Source organism: Amblyraja radiata, chromosome 24 (genome assembly GCF_010909765.2).
Source record: "Amblyraja radiata isolate CabotCenter1 chromosome 24, sAmbRad1.1.pri, whole genome shotgun sequence".
Taxonomy (NCBI): domain Eukaryota; kingdom Metazoa; phylum Chordata; class Chondrichthyes; order Rajiformes; family Rajidae; genus Amblyraja; species Amblyraja radiata.
In genome coordinates, this window is record NC_045979.1 from 5186076 (window position 1) to 5204125 (window position 18050).

Sequence of the window (18050 nt, forward strand, 5' to 3'; positions counted from 1 at the left end):
GGTGCCATGACTGGCGAACTGGCAGGAGCTGGAGACAAAAGTCGTCGCTCGGCTAGGGCGCTGGTCAGGCCTCCTTGGTGTGGTCTCTAACTGGGGTAGATACCTGCTCATAAACCAGCTGGTGGTCTCTATGTTGTGGTACCGGCTGGGCACTCTGATCCCGTCCTCTATTTTGGTCACCATGATTCACAGGCGGTTGGTGAACTTCTTCTGGGATGAGAGGAATCACCGGGTCGCTGCCGTCTCAGGATCCTGCATTCCGAGTGCACTGCTAGATGGCACGTGCTGGCGAGGTACTTTTTCCACCAGGGGGCACTGCCTTCAGGAGGTCACACGGCAGCGGGCATCAGTCGTCACGCTAGTTGCCTGGCTTTTACCGCGATTTACTCAGAGCTAGGAATTTGGTCTCCTTCAGCCAGGGCGCTGCTCCTCAGGACGAGGGGGGTGTTGTAACTGCCAGGGTGGCCAGTCCTCACCCTGCCACAGTGGGTGTCGAGGAGAGGCGTGGGCGTGGAGCGATTCCGATCGGGCTTATCCCTGCTCCGTCAGAATTGCTGATGAGAGCCAAGGCCCGGGTCTTTTCCCGAGAGATTGCCCCAAGCATCATTAACCGCCTCTGTGCCGTTCCATGACGCGGAGAGACGTTCACTGTACACGCTGCTCCTGCACACTTGACACTTCCTCGCCCTCATCTTCCGCCCTGACACGCCCTGGCGGTCCGTGTTACCACATGATGGCGGGAGCAGTCCCCAGTGGAGGTTTCTCCATAAGGGAGTCCTCCCCCTTTATATCGGGGACCTGAGGTGGAGAGTGTTGCACAGAGCTGTGGCGTGCAACAGATATTTAAGTGGGTTCACGGGCTTGCCAGCCACCTGTCACTTCTGCGGTGAGGAAGAGACCGTGTTCCATGTGTATATGGAGTGTGAGAGGTTACAGCCCTTGTTCGACTATCTGAAGGGGCTGCACCTCAAGCTATGGCTACATTTGAGCCCCACGCTCCTGATATTTGGTCGCCCGCTACAGGGGGGGGGGGGGGGGGGGGGAGGGCTGGGGGGGGGGGGGGGGGGGGGGGGGGGGGGGATCTCCCTGTCGGTTTGTTCCTGGGCCTGGCCAAGATGGCCATTTGCGGGTCCAGGCCGTGGGCAGCCGATGGTCCCTGGAGAGGGAGCGTGCGGTGTCCACGGGGACTCTGGAGGCCTTCCTTGAACGCTGGGCTCCGCGGGGGGGGTCGAGTGTATTGTAGATAAAGTTGGCAATATTTTAGTTTGTTGGGAAAAGTATTAAAAAAAAAAAGAAAAGTGAGCAGCGGGCCGGGACACTCGCAGTGCGCAGGCCCCACCTGCCCGCTGTGGGACGGACCACTGAGGAGGACTCACCCACACAGGGAGGAGCAGAGTGAGGGAGGGGAAGCGATGTGGGTGGGTATCGAGCACCGAGGTCGAGTTGGTCTGAGTATGAGTCGGAGCCTTGAGGTCATGGGAGCCGTTGAGAACAAAGGGGGACTCGGTGATGTGCGGGGGGGGGGGGGGGGGGGGTAGATGAAGGGATGAGTACTTTTAGTAACTTTGTCAGCACCTTTGTGGTGACTCTTTTGTGTACTTTGTGTGTAAAAGCAAATAATTTCACTGTTTCCCAGCTAGATACGTGATGAAAAATATCCTCATCAGCAGCAAAGTCTCCAGAGGTTTCCGTTCAGGTTTCCTAAGTGGGACAGGGGCTTTAGATCTTACGATTCCAGATTAGTTCACACCTCTCTTGGGCCAGTTCCCAAACGTATGTATATTCAGCAGAAAGAAGTGAATAATGATGAAGAACAGGAACCACCTTGTCCTTCACACACGCTGGACTAGGCAAGGATGCCACTCATGGATTTTCTTTCCGGTAAAGCAGGACTCATCCACCGTCCGGATCAGCTTGCATCCACAAATCATCTTTTTATACAATAAATGTGATATTTGATGTCTATGCATCATTAATCTTCAGAAAAATCTGAAACCAAGTCCAGCTAATGCCAGTGGCTAAAGGCAAGGAATCGATGGGACCTCCGTTCTGCTCAATGATAGTGTTTAATGTTCAAGTACTAATGGACCTTCCGAGTCAATGAAAAGTAAATAAAATCACATTCTTTAATGCTTATCGAGTTAAGGAAGAGATTATTTGAGACCATAGCAACTGGAGTCACTTCCGATGCATCTGCAGTGTGGGAGGTTATTCTAAAGACTTTTATTCTGTTCATTCAATCCTCAGGATGTGGTCATCACTGACATATTTATTGCCCATCCTGGGTTTCCCTGACAACAGTGGCTTGCTAGGCAACTTCAGAGAGCAGAGCTTTGACTTTGTGCGGCAGTTTAAAGTATTAATAGCAGTCCGCCGATCGTCCGTGTGTCGTTCATTAGACTCAATCGAAGTAAACGAGAGGTAAACATTTCCTGAAGGACAGCAAGGAATCAGTTGGAAATTCAAGATGACACAAGTCCTCATTGGTACTGTTTTAACTAGCTTAGTTTTAAAATTCTAATTTACATGGTGGGATTGCTGCTTGTGTTATCTTGATTGATTAGAAGGCCATCAAATATTATGGCCACATGAAAGGAATCAAGGCAGTTGCAGCCAATCAGGGCAATGGACATCACTCTGAAGAAGGGTCTCGACCCGAAACATCACTCATTCCTTCTCTCCAGAGATGCTGCCTGTCCCGCTGAGTTACTCCAGCATTTTGTGTCTACCTTTGACTCATGGTTTTTATGGTCTCGGTTGGCCGAAGGTCCTGTTTCCATGCTGTATGTAACTCTAAACAAAGCCGGTCGGTCAATGGTGTTTGTCAGTGGTTTGGAGCAGAGTTCTCATCACAAGCAGGTAGCCTTCCATCCCAGGAGATAGACTATCAACTGATGTCCATTACAAGCCCCTTGACTCCCACAGCTATCTAGACTACACTTCTTCCCACCCTACTACCCTGCCTCTATCCTCTACTCCCAATTCCTCCGTCCATGCCGCATCTGTGCCCAAGATGAGGTGTTCCATACCGGGACATCCGAGATGTCCTAATTCTTCAGGGATTGGGGGTTCCCCTCTTCCATCATTGATGAGGATGTCACACATGTCTCCTCAGTATCCCATAGCTCCGCCATTGCTCCTCCCTCCCCCCCCCCCCCACAGTACTTGCCTCAACTACCTCAGATGGCAGCTTTTTCCATATGCCTACCACCCTTTCTGTAAAAAACGTTGCCCCTCAGATTCTTATTAAGTCTTCCCCCCGCCCCCCCCCCCAACCCACCCACCTTAAAACTATGTCCTCTGAGTTCTTGATTCCCTCGTTGGGGTAAAATATTGCATTTATCCAATTTATTCCTCTCATAATCTTATACACCTCTATAAGATCACCCCTCACCCTCCAACGTTCCACAGAACTAGTTCCAAGGTTCTAGCCTGCTCAACCTCACCCTACTGCTCAGGCCCACGGGTCCTGGCAACATCCCCATAAATCTCCTCTGCACCCTTTCCACTTAACAACATCTTTCCAATAATAGGGTGACCAAAACTGAACACAATACTCAATTGGCTCACCAATCTCTTGTACAACTGAAACATAAGTGTACCGCAAGGCTCGGTGCTGGGACCGCAGCTATTTACAATGTATACATTGATGATTTGGATGAAGGGATTAAGTAAGTAAGTAAGTAAGTTTATTGGCCAAGTATTCACATACAAGGAATTTGTCTTGGTGCTCCGCCCACAAGTAACAACATGACATACAATGACTCAGAAAACACTAAACATTAATAATAATAATAAAACATTAATGATAAAACATCATTGATCCAGCATGTGAACCAACAACATACCAGATCAAAGGGAGGCTACAGATGGTTGGCTGTTGAGTAGAGCAACTACTCGTGGATAAAAACTGTTTTTATGTCTGGCTGTGGCAGCTTTGACAGTCCGGAGGCGCCTTCCAGAGGGAAGTGATTCAAAGAGTTTGTGGCCAGGGTGAGAGGGGTCAGAGATGATCTTGCCCGCTTGCATCGTGGCCCTTGCAGTGTACAGTTCATCAATGGAAGGAAGGTTGCAGCCAATAACCTTCTCTGCTGATTGAACGATTCGCTGCAGCCTCCAGGTGTCGTGCTTGGTGGCTGAGCCAAACCAGACCATGATGGAAACTCTACGATGGCCTTGTAGAAATGGACCATCAATGCCTGTGGCAGATTGTGCTTCCTCAGCTGCCGTAGGTTAGTAACATAAAGTAACATTAGCAAATTTGCAGATGACACAAAGCTGGGTGGCAGTGTGAATTGTGAGGAGGATGCTAGGAGGTTACAGTGTGACTTGGACAGGTTGGGTGAGTGGGCAGGTGCATGGCAGATGCAGTTTAATGTGGATAAATGTGAGGTTAGCCATTTTGGTGGCAAAAACAGGAAAACAGATTATTATCTAAATGGTGTCAAGTTGGAAAAAGGGGAAGTACAATGGGATCTGGGGATCCTTGTTCATCAGTCACTGAAAGTAAGCATGCAGGTCCAGCAGGCAGTTAAAAAAGCGAATGGCATGTTGGCCTTCATAACAAGAGGAGTTCAGTATAGGAGCAAAGAGATCCTACTGCAGTTGTACAGGGCCCTAGTGAGACCACACCTGGAGTATTGTGTGCAGTTTTGGTCTCCAAACTTGCGGAAGGACATTCTTGCTGTTGAGTGAGTGCAGCGTAGGTTCACAAGGTTAATTCCCGGGATGGCGGGACTGTCATATGTTGATAGATTGGAGCATCTGGCCTTGTATACTTTGGAATTTAGAAGGATGAGAAGGGATCTTATTGAAACATATAACATTATTAAGAGTTTGGACACGCTAGAGGCAGGAAACATGTTCCCGATGTTGGGGGAGTCCAGAACCACGGACCACAGTTTAAGAATAAGGGGTAAGCTCATTTAGAACGGAGATGAGGAAAAACTTGTTCACACAGAGAGTTGTGAGTGTGTGGAATTCTCTGCCTCTGGCGGTGGAGGCTGGTTCTCTGGATGCTTTCAAGAGAGGGTTAGATAGAGCTCTTATGGATAGTGGAGTTAAGGGATATGGAGAGAGGGCAGGAACTGATTGTGGATGATCAGCCATAATCACATTGAATGGCGGTGCTGGCTCGAAGGGCCAAATGGCCTACTCCTGCACCTATTGTCTATTGCCTATAACCCCCCAACTTCTCTACTCAAAACTCTGACTAATGAAGGCCAATGTGCTGAAAGCTTTGTTGACCTGCACTCCTAAATCCCTCTACTCTTCAACACTCCCCAAGTCCTACCATTCACTGTGTAGGCCCTGCCCTGATTAGACTTTTCAAAATGCAACACCTCACACTTTTCTATATTAAATACTATTTGCCTGCCTGCCAATCCAATCAAGATCCTGCTGCACTTTTTGACAACCATCTTTGCTAAGCACAATACATCCCAATGTAGTGTCATCTGCACACGTTCAAATCATGTCTTGTAGGTTTTCATCCAAATCATTGATATAGATGGCCAACAGCAATGGGCCCAGCACCTAACCCTGAGGCACACCACTAGTCACAGGCCTCCTGTCCGAAAAACAAACTTCCACCATAACCCTCTGCTTCCTCAAACCTTCCAGAGCAGTCTACGATGAGGTGCCTGGTCAAATGGCTTGCTGCAGTTCATATCTACAATGTCCATAGCTCTGCCCTCATCAACCTTTTTGGATACATCTTCAAAAAACACCATCAGTTTCATGAGCCTCGATCTCCCACATACAAAACCGTGCCGACTATCCCTAATCAGCCCTTATCCATCTCAATGCATGCATTATCCCTCAGAATGCTCTCTAGTAATTTTCCTACCACACATGTTAGTGTCACTGGTCTGTAGTTCCAAAGCTTTTCCTTACAGCCCTTCTTAAATAGAGGCACAGCATTTGCCACCCTCCAGTATTCGGCACCTCACCAATATTTAATGATGATTCATAAATCTCAGCCAGCACCCCTGCAATTTCCTCTCCAGCTCCCCACAATGTGATCGGACATATCTGATCAGGCCTGGGAGATTTGTCTACCTACATACACGTCAAGGCCTTCAGCTCTTCCTGGACTGCAATACTGACCGCCCTCTAGACACTTCCATTGACTGCCCCAAGTTCACCAGTCCTCATGTCTTTCTTCACAGCGAAAACAGAGGAGAAATACTCATTAAGGACCTTGCCCATTTCCTGTGGCTCCACATAGAGTTGACCGCTTTGATTCCTGAGAGGCCCCATTCGCTCTATATTAACTTTTTTCCCTTAATATCCTTATAACATCTCTTATAATTATCCTTAATATTATCTGCTAGAGCGATCTCCTGTCCTCTTTTTGCACTCCTGGTTTCCTTTTCTAGTGTGCTCCTGAATTCCCGAAACTCCTCCAGGGATACCCTTGATCCCAGGTGCCAATACCTGCCCCATGCCTCCTTCTTATTCTTGACCGGTGCTGCAATTTCTCTCATCATCCAAGCTTCCTTATGGCCACTTGTCTTGCCCTTAACTCTAACAGGAACATGCATGCACTAAATTTTTGTGAGTACACTTTTAAAAACATAAAAAGTAATACAGTGCGAAAAAAAGGCAGAGAAACATTTATTTCACAATCTCAAAGCACGTTACAGTCCAAACGTATTTAAGGGCCTGTCCCACATTCACGACCTAATTCACGACCTCTGCCGAGTTTGCCCTTGACTCATACTCGCAGCATGGTCGTCACGAGGTCATAGGAGGTCGTAGGTAGGTCGTAACACGCCATGATGCTAATCGTAGGTACTCGTGGCATCAAGTAGGTTGCGGCGTTTTTTCTAGCCTGATGAAAAATGTCCACAAGTAAAACAGGTCGAGAATTAGATCGTGAAAGTGGGACAGGCCGTTACACGTTGCAGCAGCCAACTTTCACACATAATGATGATCACCTGTGTAGGAAGGAACTGCAGGTGCTAGTTTAAATAGAAGATAGGCATAAAAAGCTGGAGTAACTCAGCGGGACAGGCAGCCTCTTTGGAGAGAAGGAATGGGTGACATTTCGGGTCGAGACCCCTCCAGCATGCTTGTTTTACAGACAAATATTGATCTGAAATTGCACTCTTGTTTGAATTAGTACAGGAGAACCTTTACAATGCCAAAAAGATCTCACAATGCTGCTTTCCCTCAGTAATGTATTGGAGGCAGGCAAGATAGTCAACGTTTTGGGTCGAGACGTGTTTTTAAGTCTCTGGAAATAACCAGGTTTGTGGAGACAAGAGGCAGTGAGATAAAAGAGCAAATAAAAATAGCCGGAAAAAGAAAAAAAAAGGAGAGATAGAATGGACCTAGAGAGAGAAAAACATTTTTTGGAAAGAGGCATGTGCGAGAGGAGGAGAGAAGGGGAAAAGAGAGAGGGGGGAAAGAGAGAGAGAGAGGGGGGGGGGAAGAGAGAGAGGGGGGGAGAATGAGACAGGGAAACACGATATGAAGAACAATAAAAGGGTCACGAAAGTTAAGTCAATGGTGATCTTGAGATCTGCAATAACAGACCTATAGCTCGACAGAATAGTAGAGACAGAAAAACTAACTACACAATACAATTAAAGTGGTTAAAATCTGCTCCACGATTTTAATCCAAAAACTAAATATAACTGTTAATTATTACATTTTAAATTAAATTATCTTCACACCTGTTGCCCAAATATAATTTACATTACCAAGGAAAGTCTAATATCAAGACAGTCGCTGTTGGCTGATGAGCTGCGCATTAGCCATGCGAGGGGACTTTCAGGTCATTTTGTAATTAAACCTCGTCATGGGTGGCAACAATATCATATGATGTCGTGGAAATTGGATCAGTTTATAGCATCATGTATCTCATTTACTTCTAAATCATTGTGATCAGCATCATGTAAAAATATGAGTATGTCTGTGTGTAAAAATTACCTGGTTTCTACAGGTGAGTATGAGGTGCCTGGATAGAGTGGATGTGGAGAGGATGTTTCCACTAGTGGGAGAGTCTTGGACCAGAGGTCATAGCCTCATGAATCAAAGGACGTTCCTCTAGGAAGAAGGTGGTGAATCTGTGGAATTCTTAGCCACAGGCGGCTGTGGAGGCCATTGGATAGATTCTTGATTAGTACGGGTGTCAGGGGTTATGGAGAGAAGGCAGGAGATTGGGGTTAAGAGGGAAAGATAGATCAGCCATGATTGAATGGCTGAGTAGACTTGATGGGCCGAATGGCCTAATTCCACTCTTATCTCGTATGAACTTATGAGCTTTATGTGGACAATATGTGCACATGTATGCTGTGCATATGTTTGTGCACGTGAGGGTGTTAATGTACAGTATATCGAGGGTAGACACAAAATACTGGAGTATCTCAGCGGAACAGACAGCAGCTCTGAAGAGAAGGAATGGGTGACGTTTTGGGTCGAGACCCTCCTTCAGACTGAGAGTCAGGGAAGAGATGTGTGTGAAACTCTCAGTTTGAAACGCAGTTGCTGCGTATTTCTGTGTGACAATAAAAAATAATAATAATTTAAAAAGAGAGAAATGGAAATTCCTTGTCAATATGCAGGGACAGAATGTGAGTGAATACATGACAGCTTCAATCACTGCACTGTACCTTTGCTCAATTAGTTGTAGACGGAGGATGGCTCCCTCCTAAGTCTACAGTGGTCGTCTCCTCTCTCTAGCTGAGTTCTTGTCTTTAATGTATGTGTAAGATGTATTAAAATATTACAACAAAGTCTGAGGCAAGAAAGCATCCTCTGGTGCAGCCATGGTGGCTGCTGGGTTTAAATCCATGCACTCATTTGTTCAATCGTGAAAACAGGCGAGCTATCTGTTGAATGAGTGACTTCCATCTGAACCGTTGAGCCCATTAGCAAATTAGATAAGTGCATTCACATTTCATTCCTTTTCCAATTAAAAATTTCCATTCAATGAATGCACACCGATGCTGAAAAAAACTATCAATCAGTTGTTTCCAGTTCAATATTTATCCAACACAGAAACACACAATCATCAATGATAAATCAGTTCTTGCGATGATTACTAATGGGCAGCACTGAGAACGCAAGGGTTGTTCCTTGCAGAGGGAAAAAGTCACTACAGAAAAATGCCACAACATGAAATTGAAAGAAACTGCTCCAGGGTGTAAAAAATAATGTAGTCATAGTGGTGGAGAATTATAATTCTCCCAATCTTGACTGGAATAGCCCTCATATAAGGGCTTTATAATAGTGTGTTCATGAAATGCCATCAAGTGTGTGTGTGTGTGGGGGGGGGGGGGGGAGTTAGAGAAGTTCACAACAGTTTTTGTGGAGTCCAACTAGATATGTTTGTGCAAAACCTTATCCAGGAGAATGAGGATGGGCAAGTGATAGAATATCTGTGGAGAAATCCTTTTGAATCAATGACCATAGTTCACTCAGTGTCTAGGTTGTCATAGAGACATAGAATGAGACAGTGTGGAAACAGGCCCTTCGGCCAACATGTGAGAGCTGCACTTGTACCACCTGCCCACATTTGGCCCATATCCTTCCAAATCTGTCCTATCCATGTACCTGTGTAACTGTTTCTTAAACATTGGAATTGTCCCTGCCTCAACTACCTCCACTGGCAGCTCGTTCCATACACCCACCACCCTTTGTGGGGAAAAGTTACCCCACAGATTCCTATTAAATCTTTTCCCCTTCACCTTAAACCTATGCCCTCTGGTTCTGGATTCACCTACTCTGGGCAACAGACTGTGCATCTATTCCTCTCATGAATTTATACACCTCTATAAGATCACCCCTCATCCTCCTGAGCTCCAAGGAATAGAGTCCCGGGCTACTCAACCTCTCCCTATCAGACCCTCGAGTCCCGGCAACACCCTCATAAATCTTCTCTGTACCCTTTCCAGCTTGAGTCATGGAAAAGGATAAGGTTGGTGGTAGAGTTAAGGCCACTGAGTCATAGAGTTACACAACATAGTAACAGGGTCTTTGGCCCAACTCATTGATACTGACAAAGATACTGACATCTCAGCTACCTGTATAAATATCTGTTAAACATTGTTCTTGTACCTTCCTCAACTATTTCCCTTCGCAGTTCCTTGCACATACGCATTACCCTCTATGTGTAAAATTTGCCCCTCAGGTCCCTTTTAAAACTTTCCCCTTGCATGTATGCCCTCTGGTTTTAAACACCTCTATCCTGGGAAAAAGACAATGGCATCTACTTTATCAATGTCCATGTTCACTATAAGGTTACCCCACAACCACCTATGCTCTGGGAAAAAAGCCCCCATCTATCCTGCCGCTCCTTATTACTATATATCTCCAGCACTGGTAACACTTTTCTGCGCCCTTAATGATAACATTCCTGTAGCTGGACGACCTTGTCTAGACAAAATGCTTCAAGTGTTGTGTCACAAACTACACATACAGTTGCAACATAATATCCCACTCCTGTACTCAATACCCAGACCAGTGAAAGCAAGTGTGCCAAACGCTTTCCTCAACACCCTGTCTCCCAATGTTCCTACTTTTGACCTATGCTCCTGTACCCCAGATCGCTGGGGAATATGAAGTGTCTTAAGGACCATAGTGGTATAACATTTGACACAAAATGCTGGAGTAACTCAGCAGGACAGGCAGCATCTCCGGAGAGAAGGAATGGGTGATGTTTCAGGTCGAATTCCTTCTTCAGTCCCGAAACATCACCCATTCCTTCGCTCCAGAGATGCTGCCTGTCCCGCTGAGTTACTCCAGCATTTTGTATCTGCCTTCGATTTAAACCAGCATCGACAGTTCTTTCCTTTTGAGGATATACCTTTTGAGGACTTTAGTAATAGCAGGGTAGGTGTTAATGTAAGTTGGAAGGAGGAGAAATTCTTTAAAATGGCCAGCCTTCCGTGGCAGGGCAATGGTGTTATTTATTTTAAAGCTGAACCTACCTCCAACAGGTGGATTAAGTCTTCAGTCTGAAGAAGGGTTTCAGCCCGAAACGTCGCCTATTTCCTTCGCTCCATAGATGCTGCTGCACCCGCTGAGTTTCTCCAGCATTTTTGTGTACCCCAGGTGGATTAAGGGACTGGACTTATTTTTTGAGACTAACTTTATTAGTTTGTAACTTGTAAGAACTAATACCAGTCCTGAGAAGTGTAGTCAGGTCAAATCCAGGCCTAATGTGAATATATCTTCTGAGATGTAGTCTGGTGAATTAGTCGTTGGGGCACATAATGGGGTGGGAGATTGCAACCTTCACGTGGTCTGCCCTGTTTCGACAAATGCGATCAACCCGGCGTGCACAATCAAATAAGGTCAAATAGAACATGTTGTCCACCAACTTTAGGCTGTGCACGCTATACGCAAGAAGAAGAAGGGCACATAATCAGGTCGCTGTCCTATGTCAGGTCAAGTTATCATGAATCATTTGTTGCATGACGAAGCAGCAAGGTTGGACGGTCAAGATATAAGGAACCAAGATTTGTTTTGGTCCACATTAGTTTTTGGGATTCGCCAGACCACATCTCAGAAGATGTATGTACATTAGTCCTAGACTTGGCCAGGCTACACCTCACAGGGCTGGTATTAGTTCTTTCAAGTTATGAAATAATAAAGTTAGTCTCAGAAAATTAGTCCAATCCCTTAATGCGCCTGTTGTAGTTTTTGAGATCCCTGATGCTATTTTAAAAGGAATCATGGTGCTGTGGTTGTTAAGTTTGTGGATAATGTTGTTTGGTTGGAGAAGGCTTGTGTGGAGATCTGGGTGCCTGCCAACGCATAGATTCTGGAATAAGGCATGAGCATATGCTTCAACATCCATGCTGTTTACTTGATGCATGCAATGTGCAACATGCTTCTCATTCTTAGGGAGTTCATCTCCATTCAAAGTCTATTCAGTACATTATAGAATCAAACACTAACAGTGATACTTAATGGCAGTCAGATACAGTATGCTCAGGGAACTGCACTTGATGCCATTCATGTAATTAGCGCTTTCAAAATCACCCCAAGAGATCAATTGCGTCATTTCATGTATTAACTTATCTCAACAAATAGCAAAGAAAGCAACTGTGATAATTTCCTTCATCAAAAAACAATCTCTGCTATGAGGACTTGCAAACCCAGAAGGAACACTTCATTGGCACTGAAGATAGACACAACATGCTGGAGTAAATCAGCAGCAGGCCTGGAGAGAAGGAATGGGTGACGTTTCGGGTCGAGACCTTTCTTCAGACTTTTACCTCAGGGCCTGCATTTCATTGGTATTTATCAAGGAACCATGAGAAAAATCAAGAACAAAACAGAAATCAACTATCTTCAATAATTGATTGAGAGAAAGCAAGCAGTGGGACCAATCCAACTCGGCATTGACGATGGTCAGTGTTCAAACATCTCACACCCCGGGAAGGGCATCTTGATGACAGTGTGATTTCAGTCACAATGACCTTGCAGGCCAAGCAAGCCTTCACCCAAGTGTAGATTTCTCATAAAGAAGCATGGCAATTGAAACAGCTGGCAGGTTTATATAATGAGCTGTGGATGAATTGCTTATTGTTAATTTTCAGCCAGTCAACTTGGCTGCTCGCAGAAACCATGATAATGGAAAAAACAAGGAATTGCAATTGTTGGAATCTTGAGCAAAATCCAAAGTGCTGGAGTAACTCCGTGAGTCAGGCAGCATCTGTTGGAGACATAGATAGGCAACGTTTTGGAACCGACGGAGGATCCTGACCCTAAATCTCGCTGATCCATGTCTTCCATAGATGTTGCCTGATCTACTGAGTTAAAAGGTTCAAAGATTCAAAGATCTGTTTATTGTCACGTGTACCAATTAAGGTAGAGCGAAACTTGAATAACCATATTATAAATAAGCAACAAGACACACAACTACATAAAAGTCAACATAAACATCCACCACAGCAGATTCCCCACATTCCTCACTGTGATGGAAGGCAATAAAGTCAAATCCTCTTCCTCTTTATTCTCCCACGGTCGGGACAATCAAAACATCTGCAGTCAGGGCGATCGTTGCCCCCACGTCGGGGCGATCGTAGCCCCTGTGTCGGGGCGATCGTAGCCCCCGTGTCGGGGCGATCGACGCACCCGCAGCAGCCGATCAAAGCCCCCATGTCGGGCTATCGAAGCTCCCTCATTGGGGCGATCGGAGTACCGTGTCGGGGCGCTCAAAGCTCCTGTGGCTTGGAGCTCCCAAAGTCGGTTTCTAACCAGAGACCGTGAGCTGCACGATATTAAAGTTCGCAGGCTCCCGTGGTTGGAGCTCCAGAAGTCGGTCTCCAGCAGAGGACGCTAGCTCTACGATGTTAGGCCGCAGTGCGGACGGAGATTTGATATGGAAAGAAAATCGCATCTCCGTCGAGGTAAGAGATTAAAATAAAGTTCCCCACCCCCACACATAAAACAAACTAAAGAACACTAAAACATACATTTAACACATACTAAAAAACAACAAAGAAGGAAGGGACAACACAGACTGTTGGCGAGGCAGCCATTGTGGGCGCCACCCAGTACTAGAATGCTAGTTACTCCAGTACTCTGTGTTTTGCTACCAAAAGCAGTTTGGTTGATGCTGTTCAGCAGAGCTCTGATGGAATGTGCCTTGCTAAAAAGTAGAGACACAAAACATTTCAGGTCTATAGAAACCATGGGCACCATTACAATGGTTGTTGCCTGACCACTCGAAGCTGTTTTGATCAACACACTGCATGTCTCCAATATGTGAGCCTTCCTTGCATTGGGTGCTAGTCTACACTTTCTAAAAGTTAGCTTAATGCAGTTTATGCTTTTAATGCCGATATATGGATCTTTTTTAACTGATCTGCATGTTGCTCTCAAGCGCACCTATACAGGCCTTCTAAATTTGTACTCTAAATACATTCTTCCAATCCACTTTTAATTCTTTGATCTTCTAATAAGATTGGCTGGTGAATCAATAATGTAAACAAGAGAGATGGCAGCTGAATTGAACAGGATGTTTGCACTAGTCTTCACCATGGAGAACACAAATAACATCCCAGAAATATGTATACATTAGAAGGTTGAAGAAAAGGAGGTCAGGGACATTCTATTAGCTTTAAGATAGTTATGGATATATGGATACAATCACCAAAGAAGTTGCACTGCGCAAATTGTCGGAACTGTGGCAGATTTCTAGGTCCTGATAGACTTCATTCTAGGTTCTTCAGAGAAATGGCTAGTGCGATTATTGATGCATCGGCTTTGATTTAACACAATTCCATTGATTTAGGGAAGGTTCTTTGGATTGGAAAATACCCACAGTAAAGGAGAAGGACAAAGAGCAGGAAACTATGTACCGCTTATATGATGGATAAAAACAGCTTCTAAGGATATTATAGATGGACACTTCAAAAAATTCACATGTCCCATGCCTCTCTTTTTCCTGACTTGAGCCTCAATTTCTCTTGTCATCGAAGCTTCGTTGCAACCACTTCTCTTGCCCCTCACCATAACAAGAACATGCATGCCTGAACTCATGTCATCAAACTTTTAAAAACATCCCACTTTCTGGACATTCCTTTGCCCGCAGACAACCTACGCCTATCAACGCCTACGCCTAATGCTCCTCATTAATACTTCAGATACTCGCCCTTCCCAATTTCATAAGAGCAGATCAAGCGTTGCCCTCTCCCATGTTGGGCCCTCTACATATGGCCTGAGGAAACTCTCCTGAACACATTTGACAAGTTCCACCCCATCTAAGCCTTTTGCATTATGACAGTCTCAGTCTATACTGGGAAAGTAAAAATCCCCTCTAAAAAACAACCTTATTAGTCTTGCAGCTGCCTGCAATTCCCTGGCAGATTGGCTCTTCTAATTACCATTTACTATTTGGATCCCTGTAGTAAACTCCCAACAAGGTGATCATCCCCTCTTTATATCTCATCTCCACCCATATGGGGTCACTGGATGAACCATCAGTAATTCCATCTTGGACTATTGCCATGACATTTCCCTCAATCCATAAAGCAACACTTCCTCCTCCTTTCACCATACCCTCTATCTTTCCTGTAGCAACCCTGCCTCATTAAGCTACCAGTCCTGTCCCTCTCTTAGCCAGGTTTCCATAATGGCCACAACATCCCAGTCACATACCTGTCCATGCCCTGATTTCATCCACCTTGCCCGTCAGGCCACTCGCGTTAAAATAAGTCAAATTCAATCCAACAGTCGTCCTCCCTCCCTGAGTGTTCCTGTCTTTCCTGTTTACTGAACTTTCTTTCATCACCATCCGTATGACTTTCAGACTCTCACCTGCCACAGTCCTGCATTGGATCCCATTCCCCTCCCAATCTAGTTTAAACCCACCGGTGTAGCACCCGTCTTCTGGCTCTTTGCCATGCAACTGCAGGAGATGCAGCACTTGCTCATTTATCGCATTCCTTCCCATAACCTTAAGGGCCTGTCCCACTTGTGCGTCATTTGCGCGTCATTTACGCGAATCCATGGCACGCACGTGATGTACGCATGGCGCATGGTGACGTAGGCAGTGACACGTGGTCGCGCACGGCACCCCAGGATTTTGGGATTCACAAAATCTTTGCGCGCCACCTGCGTGACATGCAAAAGACACCCAAGTGGGACAGGCCCTTTAGCAACCAAACAGTCCCTGCAGGTGAAGCAGCAATTCACCTGCACATCTTCTGATTTTGTGTGCTGCTTTCGGTGTTCACTGTGTGGATCCCTCTACATTGGAGAAACCAAATGTAGAATGAACGATCAAATTGCAAAGCATTGCATTCAAGCCAGAGGTGAAACCATGAACTTCCTGTTGCCTGCCAGAATAATTCTCCATCCCACTCCCACTCTGATCCGACCAGCAAATAAATCTTGTCCCTCAGAAGGCAGTGAATGTGTGGATTCTCTGCCTCAGGCGGAGTCCTGATCGTTAGATATATTTAAGGTTGCGAGAGATAAATATTTGTAAGTCGAGTAATTGATGTCTATGGGGAACTGGCACAGATAGGCCATGATCATATTGAATGGAAGGGCAGGTTTGAGGGGCCGAGTGGCCTACACCTGCTCTTAGTTTCTATTGTTCTTGTGTTCTATCTGTTTCTGGCCTCCTGCACAGTTCTTATAGGAGAGGGTAGGATAGGGCCCCATACCTTACATTCCTTTGCCTGTGTTCTCTCTGTCTATTTGACTCCTTTCATAACTAATATGAACAAAGGACATTCTTGGTCCCGAGCAGTCCCATTAATCCATCGTCCAGAAGATCTTATTTACCTAATCCCCAGGTCAACCCTAATCTCACCCTTTTAGAAATGATCCCAGTGTCCCATCCTGGCCCACTACACCCTCTCCCCAGCTTGAGTTCCATGCTTCCCATTTGTGACTGCACACCTCAGACCCGAAATGCAAATTTATTTCTCTTTTTCTCTTTTAATATTAAGTTGGCACAGTGGCAGAGTAGCTGCCTTACAGTGCCAGAGACTCGGGTTTGATCCTGACTAAGGGTGCTGCTTGTACGGAGTTTGCACATTCTTCCCGTGACCCTGTGGGTTTTCCCTGGGTCCTCCGGTTTCATCCCACACTCCAAAGACGTACAGGTCCGTCAATTGTAAATTGTCCCTTGTGTACGGGGATCACTTGTCGGCGCGGACTTGGTTGGCCAAAGGGCCTGTTTCTGCGCTGTATCTCTAAACTAAACTAAAGGTGAAATCCACCTTGCTGTTTCAGCATGTTCTATATTAGTTTCAGATTTTCTGCAACTGCAGCTTTTTGATCTTTATAATGTTCATTGCAAGGGAAATTAAATACAAAAGTAGGGGGTTTATACTTCAGTGGTGAAACCCCTACTTCTCGAATACTGCATGCAGCATTGGAATCCTTATTTAAGGAAGGATGTTAACACTTTGGAAGCAGCACAGAAAAGATTGCTTTATGAGGAATAGACACACAAACTCAGTGGGACAGGCAGCATCTCTGGAGAGAAGGGATGGTTTCTATTGTAGACAAAAGTGCTGGAGAAACTCAGCGGGTGCAGCAGCATCTATGGGGTGAAGGAAATAGGCAACGTTTCGCCCCGAAACGTTGCCTATTTCCTTCGCTCCATAGATGCTGCTGCACCCGCTGAGTTTCTCCAGCACTTTTGTCTCCCTTCGATTTTCCAGCATCTGCAGTTCCTTCTTAAACACATGGTTTCTATTGCATAGGATTTTTAGGGTACACTAAGCTTCTATTCAGTTCCTAACGGAAAAATAACGTTCATTGTATTGTATTGTTTAGAAGAATGAATGGGGTTACCTGAATTAATTACGATCTCAAAGTGAATTATAATTATAAAAAACTCTTGAATAATAGAACTATAGAATTATAGAACTATAGGGCCAGTGTTTAAAAAAAGAGTTGCCCCTTGAAGACAGGAATAATTGAGAGTTTTAATTTCTGACCATATTGTGAAACTACACATCTGATTGAAGATTTTCAGTCTTGCCAGAGTGTTACAGTTTCCACGGCCCTTTTATTAACCACACTTTGGATTTCTTGATGTACGTAGGTCTTCCCCTTATCAATCAGCAGTGGAATCAATGTTCATATCAATAGTCCCATCAGTAACTTTCATTTTACTTCTACATTCGTTGCATTTCACATTATTGCTGCCAGTGGCTGTATGCTGTTTAAGATTTGCTCTTCACATGCCTCATCAGCTTCAATATCCGACAAACCTCCCCCTTGTGTCGCTCTGTTGGCAGAATGGCCCTTACACTAACAATCTACTTGACTGATATCATCCTGTCTCGCAATCCTGCGTCTCGTCATAAACACAGAAGCTACAAGCTCATTGCCCTTTGCAGATGTCACTTTTCACTGCTCTAAACTGACCCATCTCTGCTGGTTGACCTCAATTACACTGATAGCAGCTTCTCCCAGCAGTTTGAAACATAGAAGCATGGAAAATACGGCCCTACGAGCCAGCACCACCATTCAATACGATCATGGCTGATCATCCTAAATCAGTACCCCTCCCTTGCTATTACCAGATATCCCTTGATTCCTTTAGCCCCGAGAGCTGAATC